This window comes from Engystomops pustulosus, chromosome 2 (assembly GCF_040894005.1).
Source record: "Engystomops pustulosus chromosome 2, aEngPut4.maternal, whole genome shotgun sequence".
NCBI lineage: Eukaryota > Metazoa > Chordata > Amphibia > Anura > Leptodactylidae > Engystomops > Engystomops pustulosus.
This window is the reverse complement of record NC_092412.1, coordinates 106,981,543-106,999,664: the sequence shown is the minus strand read 5'-3', so window position 1 is coordinate 106,999,664 and position 18,122 is coordinate 106,981,543. Positions and strand designations below refer to the sequence as shown.

The 18,122-nt window shown below is 39.8% G+C and overlaps 1 protein-coding gene across 3 annotated transcripts in view; it reads left to right on the top strand.

The window, feature by feature from the left end:
- The window catches only part of FHL2 (four and a half LIM domains 2), a 58,021-nt gene that overhangs the window by 18,867 nt on the left and 21,032 nt on the right, over positions 1-18,122 (top strand). The window lies entirely within an intron of this gene.

Below are 18,122 nucleotides of genomic sequence, written 5' to 3'. Positions count from 1 at the left end.
TCGTTCGGCCACGCCCCCCGATTTCTGTCGCGCGCATGCCGGCGCCGATGCGCCACAATCCGATCGCGTGCGCCACAATCCCGGGGCAATTCAGGTACAATCGGCGCAAATCGGAAATATTCGGGTAACACGTCGGGAAAACGCGAATCGGGCCCTTAGTAAATGACCCCCAATGTGTTAGGTCATCATAGGGATATTAGTACGCAAATACAGCACCAGTATGGAGTTATACACATAAGTACAGTACTAAAACTGAGCTTTATACAGAAACACAGCACCAGGACCAATGCCTGGTCCGTATATACATATTGACAGCATACAAAATGATTTTGCATATGTACAGAGCCCTCTAGTTTACATGCATACAGTACCCCCATAATGAATTAATACATGCAGTCCCCTCTTTTAATTTAATTAATTTAATACTGTACACCATATAATAAAAGTAGATAGATACTGGGGGTCATTTACTAAGGGCCCGATTCGCGTTTTCCCGACGTGTTACCCGAATATTTCCGATTTGCGCCGATTGTACCTGAATTGCCCCGGGATTTTGGCGCACGCGATCGGATTGTGGCGCATCGGCGCCGGCATGCGCGCAACAGAAATCGGGGGGCGTGGCCGAACGAAAACCCGACGTATTCGGAAAAACCGCCGCATTTAAGAACGGAAAATGTGTCGCTCGGGACGCGCTTACCTTCACTCAGACGGCCTCGGTGAATTCCGGCGCATTAAAATGCTTTTCAGCGCAGCAGCGCCACCTACTGGACGGCGGAGGAACTACCTTATTAAATCCCGGCCGGACCCGAATCCAGTGCAGACAACGCGCCGCTGGATCGTGAATGGACCGGGTAAGTAAATCTGCCCCACTGTGTCCCCTGTATAAGCTATATACTGTCCCCCACTATTAAATACCACCTCCTTTTATTAGATATATATACATATATATCGAGTATAAGCCTAGTTTTTAAGTACAAAAAATGTGCTGAAAAACCCTAACTCGGCTTATACTCGAGTCAGGGGGAAAAAAAAGTGAACACACCTTCTGATGCTCCCCAGCATCCATCGCGGCTCCAACATCGGGTCCTTGTCAGTCACAGTCTTCGTGACGTCAGTCGCATCAGCTTACACTATAATGTCCGCTTGCGGCTGACGTCATGGTGCCTGCGACGGACCGGGAGGGGCAGACAGACAGGCTATATACTCAAGGGGGCAGGCAGGAAGGCTACATACTTGAGGGGGCTGGCAGGCTATATACTACAGGGGCTACCTATATACTACAGGGGACTGGCAGGCTATATACTCCAGGGGGCTGGCAGGCTATATACTGGGGGGGGGGGCTGTGACCAATGCATTTCCCACCCTCAGCTTATACTCAAGTCAATAGGTTTTTCCAGTTTTTTGTGTCAAAATTAGGGGTCTCGGCTTATACTTGGGTCGGCTTATACTCGTGTATATAGGTAGATAATATAGTACATGGAACAATTGCAATGAATAACACATACTCTCTATGCTGTTTACACCAACTCTTGTACAGGCCCTTACTAGGATTTTAGGAAAAAGGGATGTATGAGAAAAATCTTCTCACACTCTGATAATGGGTTTATAAACTGTACAATTGACTTCTTTAGCTGAGTGATCTCATATACTGATGGCACAAATTACACTTTTATTACACTTTTATTAGCTAGACTAATACTAAGACTACAGGGAGCAATGGTGCTGAAGACATAATAGCTGCCTCTTGTGAGGGATATGGATTCAGTTTGGAAAGTATATGTTATAAAATGTTGTAAAACTTAAAGCATAGATTGTAAGCTCTGTCAGAGCTAAATAAGTACCAATGAATAGATAATTACATTACCTCAACAATATTTCATAATACAATCCAAAAATAACCTTACATGTTTATGTATTATTAGGTTTTTAACCAATTCATATATTTCTTACTTCATTTAATTAGATCTTCCTGTTCAAAAATACACATAAGTCTTGTATAGAGGTCATGAATAATGGCTTTTGCAAGGAAATGTCCACACAACTGATAAATGCATAAATATAATAATGAGCAAGACCACTGCTTACAGTCAGTTAATGTCATACTTTTCAACTTTTTAGAAGAGACATCTGAGATACATATATGATGACATTATGTGACTCACTGCTCCCTTCCCCATAGAGTTTAGGTGCAATCTGACCTCTAATCTGACCCCCAATCTGACCCCTAATCTGACTCCTTTCCATCTTGCTAGTTGCTGATAAAGTGCCATGGTTCAGTTTGAACATGTACAGGCAGTCCCTGGGCTACATACAAGATGGGTTCTGTAGGTTTGTTCTTAAGTTGAACTTATATGTAAATCGGAACTGTATATTTTATAATTGTAACTCCAGCCAAAAATTTTTGGGCCTCTGTGACAATTGGATTTAAAAAATGTTGGCTTGTGATAAGAACCAGAATTAACCATAAAGCTTAATTGCAGACGCTTCTAGTAACTGTTACAGCTGTTTATTGTAGCCTAGGGCTAAAGTACAGTAACTTACCAACATCCAGAGGTCCGTTTGTAACTAGGGGTCGTCTGGAAGTCGGGAACCGCTTGTATTCCAACAGTGGAATCTGACACAGCATTCAACACCAAATCTGTTTTAAATATCACCATAAGAATAAACCTTTAGTTTACTTTGGAAACAGGCAACAAAAACACACAATTTTAATAACCTTTATTTTACGGAAAGTTTACTTTTTACTTAAAATTTTACTGAAGTGATAAATAACTCAACTACCTGGTTTACTAATGTCTGCAATTTTTTTCAATGCAAGATTAGGTTATAGACTTCTTATGTAAATAGGATGCAAGCACTGATGTCCTGTGTGTGACAGACTACAAAGCTTGCATTGTATACCTTAGGCTGCGGAATGTATTCTAATCATGTAACAATCCATAAAATGGTATCCTCTGCCTAGTACATTCCACAGTGTAGGAACTTAAATCATAGACGGAAACTTTCCAGCTTCCTTTCTTTTCCCATATTCTTTAATTGACCACATTTAAATTGAAAGAAATCCAAGTTTTAGCAAGCTTAGCACTTTTTCCTACATTGCCGTGTACTATATCCAAAGCAAACAGAGCACACAGTTATGTCACAGAATTTGTATTTATTGTTACCTCTAGAAACAAATTCCGCATTCTTGTGCTTCAAGTGGTTAAGGGGCTTGTTTTGGTTTCCAACTCAAACTTCTCCTTACTAAAAGTTTCATATGTATTGCTTCACTTTCACAGTGTGCAATGTTTACACATTTCTTTACAGTCACGATTTTCCTATGGCTACATTTTTCAAGGACTTAAAGGGTTCCTGTCACATTGAAAATGCAGCGTAATAATAATAATAATCTTTATTTATATAGTGCCATCAAATTCCGTAGCTCTTTACAAATCATGATACAGAGCAGGACAGGCTATGCAGATTAATATATAGTTTTGTGGGAAAAGATTTTAAGCGTAACTGTCATTTGAGATAGTTTTTTACATTGTGTGCGGGGAGATGTGGTAACATTTTTCTAATTTACTGTATATACTGGCGTATAAGACTACTTTTTAACCCCTTAAAATAATGGCTACAGTGGGGGGTCGTCTTATACGCCGGATATACGGGGGCCGCACTGTGTGAGGTGTTTTTTTTCCCCGTCAGCGCGCAGAGAGCCGCTTCCTGGGACTGCCGCGCATGCGCGGCAGTCCGCCTCTCACAGTCATTAGAAGAGGCTTAGTACGCGCTGACAGGGCGGCGCGCTGTATGCTAATGCAGCCGCCCTGTCACAGCGGTCGGCGTCACAGAGCTGGGGGTCACAGGCGGCACTTACAGAAGCATGTCGGATCTTCATTAATATCGCAGCTTACAGTTATGATCACCAGGCACTTGCTCTCTTGTTTGTTTTGCAAAGTTTTAAGCAGACTTTTTTTCATTTGGGAAAGGGGTAGTCTTATACAGTGAGTATATACCAAATTCTATATTTTTAGGGCAGAAGTTGGGGGTCGTCTTATACGCCCAGTCGTCTTATACGCCGGCATATACGGTACTTCATTAGCAAATTCTGCTTAGGCTAGTTTCACACTGCGGTATTCTAGCAGGCCATACCCCTTCCCTCTCCATAGAGAATCACAGAGCCTGGCCGTAAACAAAGGGAGAGATAGAGGATGCTCTATTTTTTCCTGCGCCCGGTATGGTGCGCACCGTACCGCCGCCAGGGGGGGCATAGCCATCTATAGAGACGTATGTCTGGCCAGATATACGTGCCCACAACCGTGTGAAAGCAGCCTTAGTTTGTAAAAAAAAAAAAGAATCAAGCTATTTCCTCCCATAGTGATCCACATTGCAGCCTCTACAGCATGTGTCTATGGAGGCTGGATGAGCTTATATCTAACCCCCCTGTTTGGTTAAACAGCTCTAAGAGCTTTTTGAAAATAATGCTCATAGCATACTGCAGCCAGAGAGAGAGCAGAAAGGGTTAACACGTATAGCTGTGTAACAAACAGGAAAGGATAGAGACCTGACTTCAGTCCTCTAGATAGGACTAGAAATAACATTGTAAGTTAGCGGCAGATTGAAACCAGCTTCTTTACAAAGGAATCAGAATTTCCTAATGAAGACTATTAGAAAAATGTTCACAACACTACCCTTCACACAATATCAAAAATAATCTGAAATGGCAGTTACTCTTCAATACTACTATATATTATGGTAGTCCTTATCAGTGATTGTTAACCATCTCATTGTGTATGCATATACATGAAAGGCTTCCAAACACTGATAAAAACACACATAGAACTCAAAGGCATAGCAAGGGAGAGAATTTCATTCAATATATTCAGCATATCCTGTTTTATTATGTTGGACTCTGTAGAAGTTCCAGATGTTTTCTCTTAATTGGAGACTTTAGTGTAAATCTCACACTGTGTGAGGCATTGCCTGCAGATATCTCCTAGTCATTTCGCCTGAGGGTCAAAGTACAATAACCTAAGTAGTCGAAAGTGGAGCAGTTAGACATTGCAGATACCCCTGATTTTAGCCTGGAAAATTTTTATTTTTCAGGATAACAGCCTATCCAAGTGCACTGGGGACATATGCTCACACTGCTGTGGTCTTAGCTCTCTGCTTGTAACTACTCCATGCTTGGAGATGAGAACAGAGCAGTGTAAGGACACTCCCCAAGTTTCAAACAAGGAATATGAACCAATTTTTTACAATCTTTCAGCTACTGACAACATAGACAAAGATATCAACACTCCAGGGTAGCTAACTAGCACTTTCTGAAGTTTTGCATCTTCAAATTCCTTTTAAGAAATCAAAGAAAGAACCACATTTTTTAATTAGAAGAATGTTAATAATTCAGAGCTTAAATTATTTGCACAACTTATATTTTTATAGAGAACGCATCTAAGGCCAGTCATGTAATGGGTAAGAGGAATTAGCTCTCTAGACATGGAGACAACGACAAGACAATACAAACAGAGATGGATAGTCAGCAAAATACGGGTCAAAACCAAGAGGACAATGCAGCACAAAATCACTAGGCAAACAGGTAGTCAGAGAATCAGGCAAAGATTTAAATATACCAGAATATAGAAGACAGAATAAACATTAGCTACCTCAGTACACAACTATAGCAAGTCCACAATAAAAACATTTTAGGAGATGCCAGAGCCCCGGTCCAGAAGATGTTTGGAATAGTTCTCTGACATCAGAGAAGACAGCAATGAGAGTTGGGAGAGATTCTGTCCACCACAGTAGATTAACTGATAGTAAAGCACAGAGCATTCGAAATCAATTCAGTTGGTGTAAATCAATTAAGGCTGCTAGGAAAAAAGTAGTTCAGTGTTCAGATTAGCAAAGACAAAATAGAACAAAAAGACTAGCGCATCCTCAGCCATTCTTTACAGACAGAGGATGACGCAAGCACAGATACTACACTTACAAATGTTTAATTCACAAAATGATTACACTGCAATAATCCATAAACAGGGGATAAATAGCCACGGCTACTGTAGGGCCCTCACAAATTTATCTTTAACCATTTACTGACATGTGACAAGTGGAGAGGGCTCACGGGCAGCATATTTCAGCAAACACCCATTGGTAACACCTGCGATCGCTGCTGGTACTGATCGTAGGTGTTAACCCTGTAAATGCCGCAGGCAAAGCTGCCGGAGGCACTTAAATCCTGGTGGTGAGTGGGCTTGGATTTGATCACTGCCCGCTGTGAGGTCATTTGGGGCGGTGATCGGTTGCCATGACAGCCTCGGGTCTCACAAAGTCAGATGTCTGGTTTAAACCTATGCAAAACAATGTGCGATTTGCACATTGCAATGAATGATTAGGAAAATCCCCATATACTGACATACAGTAGTATGCCAGTTTATGGCAGGATCAATCAGACAACCTAGGGTTAAAGTACTCTAGGGGGTCTGAAAAATAGTAAAAATAAATAAATAAAAGTTTTTTAAAAATTATAGCAAAAAAACAGAAGATTCAAATCATCCTCCTTTCCCTAGAACTCATATAAATAAACAGAAAAAATCATAAACATATATTAGGTATCGCCGCGTCCCAAAATGTCTATCAAAATATGATAACCATTATTCCTGGCTTTTAACCCCGTAATGGAAAATAGTGCCCAAAGTTGGGAATGCCACTTTTTTGCCATTTTGAAAAATATAAAAAAATTCAATTAAAAGTGATTACAAGGCCGTACAGTGCTAAAATGGTAGCATTGAAAACTTAATCAAAAGTCACAAAAAAAGCACCCACAGGTCTGTACACCAAAGTATGAAAAAGTTATTAGGTTTTAATTTTTGTAAATGTATGAAAGCATTATAAAGCCTACATAAATGTGTTATCCCCGTGATTGCACCGATCCAAAGAATGAGGTAGAAATTTCATTTGGGGCGCACAGTGAAAGCTGTAAAAATCCAAGTCCACAAGAAAATAGCGCAAATGCATTTTTTCACTATTTTCACTGCATTTGGAATTTTTTTCCCGCTTCCCAGTACACGGCATGGAATATTAAATACCATCACTATGAAGTGTTTTTGTTACGCAGAAAACAAGCCTTCATCCAGCTCTTTACATGAAAAAATAAAAAGCTTGAAGTTGGGGAGTAAAAAAATGGAAATGCAAAAATTAAAAAGGGCCTCAGCGTTAAGGGGTTAAAAGAGTTCACTGGTTAATGTAGCAGATTATATTAACTTAAATCTGCCCTTGTGAACAACAAAATATATTTCTCATGGACACAAAAGAGAAAATTAAAGGGGTATTCCAAGAATCAGCATAATTCATATACAACGGGGTCATTAAAATATAAGCTTATATGTAATTGGTTGTTATTTAAAATTTTGCTCCCTTTAGCAGAAAAATGCTGCTGATATAGACTGTAATGAAGAATTAAAATACTACTGGCCCTTTAATCAGTCCGTTAATTTCCTCCGCGCGGTCCGTTGCAGAGCATACACAGGACAGAAGATGGCCGCTGGTCACATGTCCACATCACATGTCCTGCACCTGCCTGGGCAGGTCATGTCATCACCACTACGTTTGGCTGTTGTCGGTTGGTTGCAGTGTATCCAGTATGGCCAGTGTTTTGGTGATGGCAGTTACACATCATTACTATGGTAACAGAGCAAGAAAACTTGTTAGATCATCACTGGGAGCAGAGCATAAGAGGGAGGAGGAGTTACTGAGAACTAAAGGATCTTGGGACTTGTAGTTTCCAGTGGCAGCCATCTTAGTGATAACTTTAGAGAAATTTAGTGAATCGTAAAATCAAACTATTTAACCCCTTAAGGACGCAGGGTTTTTTCGCTCATTTCTCGCTCTCCACCTTCAAAAATCCATAACTTTTTCATTTTTACATGTACAGAGCTGTGTGAGGGCTTATTTTGTGCATAACAAATTTTACTTTCCCGTAATGTTATTTATTTTAACATGCCATGTACTGCGAAGCTGAAAAAAAATTCCAAATGTGAAAAATTTTTTAAAAAACCTGCACGTGCGTCACGTTCTTGTGGGCTCAGTTTTTACGACTTTGACTGTGCACTCAAAATAACACATCAGCTTTATTCTTTGGTTCGGTGCGATCGCGGTGATACCAAATTTATATAGGTTTTATTGTGTTTTAATACATTTTCAAAAATTAAACGAATGTGAACAAAAAAGAAAAAAAAAATTTTGCCATCTTCTGAAGCTAATAACTTTTTTATACTTTGGCGCACGGAGCTGTGTGAGGTGTAATTTTTTGCAAAATGAGCCGACGTTTGCATTGCTATCCTTTTGAGGTCTGTGCGACATTTTGATAATTTTTATTCCATTTTTTATGTGATGTAAAAAGGTGTAAAAGTCGCATTTCGGACATTTAGACGCCATTTCCTGTCTCGGAGGTCACCGCCAGCCGTAACCGTTTTTATATTTTGTTAGATCGGGCATTTTGGGACGCGGCGATACCTAATGTGTCTGTGATTTTTACTGTTTATTATGTTTTATATCAGTTCTAGCGAAAGGGGGGTGATTAGAATTTTTAATATTTTATAAATTTTTCTTATTTTTTAAACTTTTTTTTTCTTTTTTTGTTACTATTTTTTAGACCATCTAGGGTACATTAACCCTAGATGGTCAGATCACTCCTACCATATACTGCAATACAACTGTATTGTAACAACTGGCTCATTGTAACGAATCTGCAGATGCCAGATAGCCTCGGGTCAAACGAAGACCCGAGGCTACCATGGCAAGCGATCGCCGCCCCCCCCCCCGATGAAGTTCGGGGGCGCGGTGATCGGAATAAAGATGGCGGCGCCCTGCTTCATACAATCCCTGTACCTTTGCGCCGTAGATCTACGGCGCAGAGCGTTAAGGGGTCAAGCTCCATTTTGTGACGAAAGACATTAAGTTTTGTTACATTCATTTATTTATAGCATTATGGGTTTTTGTATCAGACGATCATATTCCCGGAATACCCCTTTAAACATGAAGATAATTTAAAAAAGTTTTTGAGTAATGGCAAACACCCCTGCTAATACATTAAACATTATAAACCTGTCACGACATCCTGTTGTAAGGTTTATATTAACATTTACTGTATACATTCACACATAATTTATTTAGCTCTACAGTGATATTTTTCCATAGATTTATTTATATAAAATGGAACCCACCTATAATTGTGCCATTTGGTCCAAAATAGCTTATAAGGCACTTATGTAATATTATTGCTCATAACTAATAAGTGATCATGTTATCAGTTCATGGTTCCGATGCTAAAGCTGAATCTCTCTGACCTTTATCACACATAACCCACACATAATCCACATAACATGGCCCATACCTTTATATGGAGATGGAATTCTTGGATGACTTACAAATCCTTTGGTGCTTACTGTAAGGGATTTCAGGTTTCATCCAAAATCAATGAGAGTTTGTGGCAGGAATACAACAATTATTGTAGAATTTATTAACCCGATGTCCTTCCTAAAGTATTATTCTGTACCGAACTACTAAGGGATGTTTGATGCAGACTGAACATATAGACATATAAGGGTAACAAAAGAAAGAGATAAATGAGTCAGTTTTGAATGTCTATGAATTTGTGTCCCTTTAGGGGGTGGTCCAGGTATTAAAAAATGGATAGAAATGACAACCAAAAACAAATCACTATTCATCTATCTTTTACGCTGACTTCCAGCACCAGCTGTAATTCCAGCCTTTGCATGTAGGTGGGAAGCATGAACAACACTATGTCCAGGACCAGGGGCAGATTAAGACTGCCATGGGCCCTGGGCTGTATGAATATTATAGCCCCTACAAGTCCAGAATTCACTTCTTACATATGGTACTATAATCAAGTTTCTTGGGGAATGGAGGATACATCCCTTCCACCTACTTTTAATATGTGGTTTCAGGGCCTTTGGAGGACCTTCCAAGGTCTTCAAATGGCTCTTGTGTATATGTGTATTATGAGCATGCACATATGTATAAGGATTTCATGGGTGAAGTTCCTTCTTAGTATAACATAAGGTGGGTGGTCAAGGTGGCCATAGATTGCTTAGAAGACTTGGGCCCCGGTATACCACCCAAACCATCAACATTATAATCTACTACTGGCCAGGACACCAATACATATAGTATACAGAATGTCATTGCTGCAATTACTTCACTTTACAAAAAAGCAGCCACCAAAATCTATAACCACAGCCACATCCTAATGTATTACACATTATTACATCATTGAATACATTTATAATTTTGCACAAGTATCACACAAACCTTGAAAATTAAAACCAGGAATACATCACAGTACATGAAATATGGCAGATTGTTGCAGTGTAAGCCTATGTATCACCAAGCGTTGTTATGTTATCTTGGTGGAGCAGTGATTCTGTAATCCTATATTTATTTTACATGCAGCTTGTGGATATTTGTGAAACATTACAAATGTATGCAATGATGTAATACCAAGGGGATTTAAGGGTGTCCTGGATTTGCTGGTTCTATGAAAATTTATTTTTTTGCGTGTATTTCAAATAAAGGCTGTATTTAGAATAATAATTGTGAGTTATTTTTATGTGTCTGTGGTTATAGAATTCAGTGAAATCACACGATTTGGTGTGTGTAAAGGAGCCATAACTGTTTTAATGGGGGGTTTCAACTAAAAAATAAAAGCTGCTTTTAAACTGAAGAAAACATATAGATGTAAAATGCCTTTCCATACTATGAAGCTACTGAAGCTCCTATATGGTTTGCTTCTAATGTGCCATTCAAACACACAACACCACTTCAGCCAATCATTGGCCTAATTGATGACCTCGAAAAAAAAATGTCACTCCACTGATTAGAGCCACAGGGAAAGAGTGGTAGTATTGTGCTGTACCAATATATATATATATATATATATATATATATTTATATATAAATATATGCAGGATATGACAGTAGTACTGTCCATGGCAATTCTGTATAAGAGTAGTACTGTGCAATGCCAATATGTAAACTAAAAGTTAGTAATGCTGACACTAACAGAGACAAACATACACATAAAGACAAGCTTAAAATAAAATACTTCAGTGTCGGACTAGGGGGACCTAAGGCCCACCTGTGAAATAGATTCTGGGAGACCAACTTGTGCTACATGGGAATGTACATTTTTAGGCCATGTTAACAAGATGCGATCTCATTGCATTTTGAAATGTGTTGTAAATGCATTAGGCAAAACACATCCGGAAACACTTAATAATGATGTATTTTGAGTTGCATTTTCCACATTGTGTTTGCAATGAGTTTTAAAATGTAATGAAAAACACATAGGCCCTCATTTATTAAAGCCCCTGCACCAGTTTTATGTCTGTCTTTGCACCTTCTTTTCAGTGCACAGTCGGGCCATGCGCCACATTTATCTTGCAGTATGTCGGAGCATAATTCATCAATCTGTCGCACTCTGCCCACTTCACAGGCAAACTGCACACAATACAGTTTCCATTAGTATTTATAGATGTAGCGCATAGTGTGGAAGCAGCCCAAGCCTATGTTCACAGGAACATCTCCCCTAAGAACATCTCATCTACCTCTTATATTGTGGCCACTTATATTGCAAGAGGGGAACAGAGATGATGATGAGTAGCTGATGGCTCTCTGCACCATCATCTTATTCAACTCTATCTGTGTTGATAGAGTTGAAGTCCCAGGAGTCGCGTTGTGGATGGAGGATGGAGCCAGCAGGTGGTAGCGGCAGAGTCAGCAGGCATCAGGACCCACTGGCATCAGCAGGCATCGGGGCCCACATAACACATTTTCTGGATCAGTGTTTAAACTTCAGGACCTCTAGAGAAGTGTTTAAGGTTTTGGAAGGGCTACTTTAAACATGTGAGTTGGCTGCCAGCACACATGTATGAGGAGTAGAGGGCTGCAGATCCCTCTCCTCATTATATTCACAGGGCTGATTCACACATATATTTTCAGTAACATATTATAATGTTAGTTTAAATAAATAAATCAATGTTAAAAATATGCCCCACTGTATTGATACTGTACCATCACAGTGTGCGGAAAGATTATGAAATATTTAATGAAACATTAGACTCAGCTATGTGTGCACCAGGTGGTTGAATTGACTTAGAAAACTTGATACAAGCCCAAGATATAGAATCAAGGCAGTGATAATCACTAGTTCACTGTATTCAATGGAATTCATCTTTCTCACAGCTTAACAAATGCTGTTCTTTCCATTTTTGGCTTCCTATTTTTGTTGCGGCATTATATCCCTAGACTAGAAAGATACAAGATAATCGTCTGATACTAAGAAGAGGGGTGGCTATTATATATAATTTATCCCATAGGATATTTAAATATGGAGATTTATCAAAATGTATCAGAACTGTTCTAGTTGCTCATGGAAACCAATGAGAGCTCAGCTTTCATTTTATAAAATGCTGTGGAAAAATGAAAGCTGAGCTCTGATTGGTTGCCATGAGCAACTAGAACAGTTTTGCTCTCAGACACTTCTGATAAATGTCCACAGCCTTTTTTTAGTTTTAGCAGTTTTAATGAAAGAAGCAGGCAGATAAAGGAAATTGCAGGGGGCACAATAGGCCATAAATCCCCATGCACAGTTGTAATATTACAATATAAAGGAACTTTACTACACAAAAATGTAAAACAGGTTTATGATCATAAAGAGTGGAGGTGAGGGCTCTGTCTATGGGATCTGGGAACACCCACAACATAATAGGGGTAACAAGGGGTAGAAGGATAAGGAAGGAGGGGGGTCCTAAAATATCAATGTTATTGTAGTGTCCAGCTGAGATTTGCAAGCACATTCATCCTATTCCAGCCCACAATGGATATTCAGTAACAATTAAGAGACTAGGGAGCCAAGATAGCAGCGGGATTAGTTAGGTTGACATAATCAAACCATTGTTGCTATTTTTTAAGAAAGGCCTCCATTTTGTCATCTGTTATCGCTGAGATCTTTTCAAAGGTCGTCATCTCAGTGACACTGGCCTTGACTTGGGCTACAGAGAAGAGCGACGATTTCTAACTAGCCATAACATGGATTCTAGCAGCCATGCAAATGAATTGTGCCAGTTTATGTGCCTGATTCTCATAAAGGGGTATTCCAGGAATCAGCATAATTCATATACAAATGGGTCCTCAAAATTTAAGCTAACATGTAATTAGTTGTTATTTAAAATTGTGCTCCCACTAGCAGAAAATGCTGTAGACATGCTACTGGCCCTTTAATCAGTCCGTTGATTTCCTCCATGCGGCACAGACACAGGCCACTGGTCACATGTCCACATCACATGTCCTGCACCTGCCTGGGCAGGTCATTTGATCACCACTATGTTTGGCTGTAGTCGGTTGGTTGCAGTGCATCTAGTATGGACGGTGTTATGGTGAGACCCATCTCAGTGAGGTAATGTGCAGTGAGGGCAGTTACACATGGTAACTATGGTAACTATTACTATGGTAACAGAGCAAAAAAGTCTGTTAGATCATCACAGGGAGCAGAGCATAAGGAGGAGGAGGAGTTACTGTGAGCTAAAGAATCATGGGACCTGTAGTTTCCAGTTGTGGCCATCTTGGTGAAAACTCTGCCTACTTTAGAGAGGCCATACATTTTGTAAATCATAAAATCAAACTATGCTCCATTTTTGACTAATGACATTGAGTTTTTTTTATATTCATTTATTTATATCATCATGGATTTTTGTGTCAGACGTTCATATTCCCGAAATACCTTTAAGCCCCGGAAGTTTGCTAGTAGTAAAGCTGTGGGGCTCAGCCCTATAGTGGTGTGAAGCACTGTAAATAACAGAAAAGCAATATTTTTCCAAAAAGTCTGGATTCTAGGGCATGTCCGCCAAATATGTAATGTCCATCCCACTTCGTCACAGACTCTAAAACAGAGGGGTATTTTAGTAGGCACCAAATGCATCCTATACATGACTTTAATAGGTGTCTCAGACAGGGTCACCTGATGACTGCTCCTCGCCACCATCTCATAGCAGTTTCTACACCTCTCAAGGGTCATTTGTATGCCAAGATTTAGTTCCCACTGTACAAACGGGAGTTTGGTATCTTTAGGTGATTGGTTAAAGGTGGAGTACAGCTGGGAGATAATACATTGCGGCATCATTTTTACAGATTAATTCTTAGGGGTCAGATTTGAGAGTTCCAGATGGGGACAGATAATCACAGCCATTTTTTAAGATTCCAATTAGTAAATTGACTCAACACTCAATTAGAGAGACTATTATTGAGAACCAGGCATGTGTGGCATATATATATATATAGATTAAATATTTTATGTAGTATCTTTTGGCACAACAATTTTTAACTACCATTCCCTGTTGCTCTCAGTCCCCACTTAAATTTAAGGAGCAATCAGGGGAATAAAGATGAGAAATAAATTCTCTGAATATGGGCTGACCTTTAAAAAGCAGGAGCGGAAATCAGGTCTTAAATAAGAGACAATAAGGTCTTAAATAAGAGATAATAAGAGATTAATAAGAGTCAGGTTTATCATCTGCTGTGGTTCATTGCATAAATTGGTTGAATCGAATGATTGAGAGCATCTGCCAGATTCTTCCCTTAGGACATATCTGAAATAGAACTCCTGCAGATTCACGAAACTCAAGAGAAAACTGACAAAATCTGAATGATGCAGTTTTACAGTATAGGGAAAGACCTTTTCATGTCAACCTTGTAAGCAATTCATGATAATAAAAATATCCAAAAAGCAATTTTTTTTAAACCTTGATATACACTCACCGACCACTTTATTAGGTACACCATGCTAGTAACGGGTTGGACCCCCTTTTGCCTTCAGAACTGCCTCAATTCTTCGTGGCATAGATTCAACAAGGTGCTGGAAGCATTCCACAGAGATTTTGGTCCATATTGACATGATGGCATCACACAGTTGCCGCAGATTTGTCGGCTGCACATCCATGATGCTAATCTCCCGTTCCACCACATCCCAAAGATGCTCTATTGGATTGAGATCTGGTGACTGTGGAGGCCATTTGAGTACAGTGAACTCATTGTCATGTTCAAGAAACCAGTCTGAGATGATTCCAGCTTTATGACATGGCTCATTATCCTACTGAAAGTAGCCATCAGAAGTTGGGTACATTGTGGTCATAAAGGGATGGACATGGTCAGCAACAATACTCAGGTAGGCTGTGGCATTGCAACGATGCTCAATTAGTACCAAGGGGCCCAAAGAGTGCCAAGAAAATATTCCCCACACCATGACACCACCACCACCAGCCTGAACCGTTGATACAAGGCAGGATGGATCCATGCTTTCATGTTGTTGACGCCAAATTCTGACCCTACCATCCAAATGTCGCAGCAGAAATCGAGACTCATCAGACCAGGCAACGTTTTTCCAATCTTCTACTGTCCAATTTCGATGAGCTTGTGCAAATTGTAGCCTCAGTTTCCTGTTCTTAGCTGAAAGGAGTGGCACCCGGTGTGGTCTTCTGCTGCTGTAGCCCATCTGCCTCAAAGTTCGACGTACTGTGCGTTCAGAGATGCTCTTCTGCCTACCTTGGTTGTAACGGGTGGCGATTTGAGTCACTGTTGCCTTTCTATCAGCTCAAACCAGTCTGCCCATTCTCCTCTGACCTCTGGCATCAACAAGGCATTTCCGCCCACAGAACTGCCGCTCACTGGATGTTTTTTCTTTTTCGGACCATTCTCTGTAAACCCTAGAGATGGTTGTGCGTGAAAATCCCAGTAGATCAGCAGTTTCGGAAATACTCAGACCAGCCCTTCTGGCACCAACAACCACGCCACGTTCAAAGGCACTCAAATCACCTTTCTTCCCCATACTGATGCTCGGTTTGAACTGCAGGAGATTGTCTTGACCATGTCTACATGCCTAAATGCACTGAGTTGCCGCCATGTGATTGGCTGATTAGAAATTAAGTGTTAACGAGCAGTTGGACAGGTGTACCTAATAAAGTGGCCGGTGAGTGTATATATAGAGCCATGATATTGTGCAGTGATAGATGATATAAACAAGGAATGGCAGGGAAGATTTCTTAAATTGTTGCTTTTCAAGTTCATCATAAAGTCTTTTCTCCTCTCAGTCTTCATCCCAAGAATTTGTTTAAAAAGTTCCTTGATAATCGATGCATGGACATAGAGATTCAGCCTTCTTTTGGAGAAAAACTCAGCACCTGATGAATCCGCTCTCCAAGTTCACCTTGACTTATTCAGATGTGGCCTGGGATGCTGGAACGTCGGTACTCCCCTGTTCCCCTCTTCATATGAAAAAGTGACGCATGGCCGTACACACTGAGAAAGATAGAGCATGCTCTATCTTTTGACACTTGTATAGTGCTGTACAAAGCCACATGCGTACACCGCCGCCGGGTCACCATAGCTGTCTACGGGGACGTCCCCAAATTTTCAGCCGCTTGTGTGCATGAGGCCTTAAGGGGTTTATTTTCAGCCTTTGGATGAACAGGGGGAACAAAGATGACCATCCGATTTTTTAACCATGATATATTTATATACTGTAATTACATTATGACTATACCCAAATTGCTAGTAGATCAAGGAATAAATTGCACATATACAGTTTGATGTGGCTCTAAGGGACGTCCTCACTTTACACACCATTACTGGTACAACTGACCTCTTTTTAGCATTTAATATATAATCAAATATGTTTGGTCATTAATGCTCAAGTGTTAATGCTCAAGTGTTAAAATAAATAGTGGTTAAGTGGATTAGAAACACCGAGCCTCACTTATACAGAACTGACAGCACTAGTCTCCATCTGTATTTGTCTGTTCTAAATATTTATGAGAAGTCTATGGCTTTACCTCACATACGGATTCCATTAGTACGTGTGTAAAATGACAGAATCCAGGACATTTTGATAATAAGTAGATTTTAAATGCTAACATAATAAACATAACAAGTTCCTTATATATTTAATGGTAAAATAAAAAGTATTAGGAGAGGAGTTTATGATTTCCGCATATCCCCCAAATTATTGAACAAAATGTGGCAAATTCACTTTGTAATTTCATGAACTAAGGAATTGGATATCTTCCTCCTGTAACAGCATGTCTGAGATATTTTCCTTTTGGATTACACTTTCATCTCCTCTCTGGGAAAAATGTTAAATATTTAAAATCGTTGATTTTAACAAAAAAAAAAAGATAAGGTGCAGTGTAATCATGTGGAACAATTGGCTCAGTGTTACATGTAAGAGATTTAGTTTGATTAAATATACATGCATACACACAAAAAATATACAACCTCAAGATGGAAGCTATTTATTTTCACAGGAGGTCAGTTCAGACGAAAGACGACATGGCATCATGTGGACATAGTTGTGAAAATACTGAAATGGAAAAAAAGGTGGAAGATTAATTGTGTGATTCAGGAATCCAGTACTAGTGACAAGTAGGTCTTGTTTGGAAATTCCAGATGCAGGAACTGAGTGAAAGCAAAGAATAGCGTGACTTCACACAAGGGACTAAAGTCATACATAGAGATACAGGAGATCTGATCTGTTGTCACAGAAAAAATTATTCTTAGGTATGTGTGTGTATACCTGGAGAGGATCAAGTAGCACTATGTTTATGTTGACTTTCTGAGTTTTTTTAATTTATTTGATGACTATGGTATGAACAAGAATCAACAAGCTCTGAGCTCAGTGGGTGTTTATCATGCCTCTTTCTTTCAGGGTTTCAGTGTCTCCTCTTCTCTACCTCCATCATGCATATTAAACTTAAGCACTTATTTATACAATGAATAGTAGAGTATTTTCATAACATAATAGGAAACATATACCTGAAACTGTCTAAAAGATAAACTGTGCAACTCACGCTTTACAATGGAAGACTGCAAAGTATCCCAATGTAAAGGAATACAGTATAGGTATAAATTGGGATACATCGGCCATAGGCTTTTATGGTCTCTATTACCTCCTCTGGGACCACCCGCTGACTTTAGACTAGCCGTGGGAGCAGGACCCGGTCTCTGGGTGTCAGAGTGTCGGTCACATGACTGCCTGGTCTAAAGGGGTTAAGCAGAGCTGCTGGGTCTAATTAGCT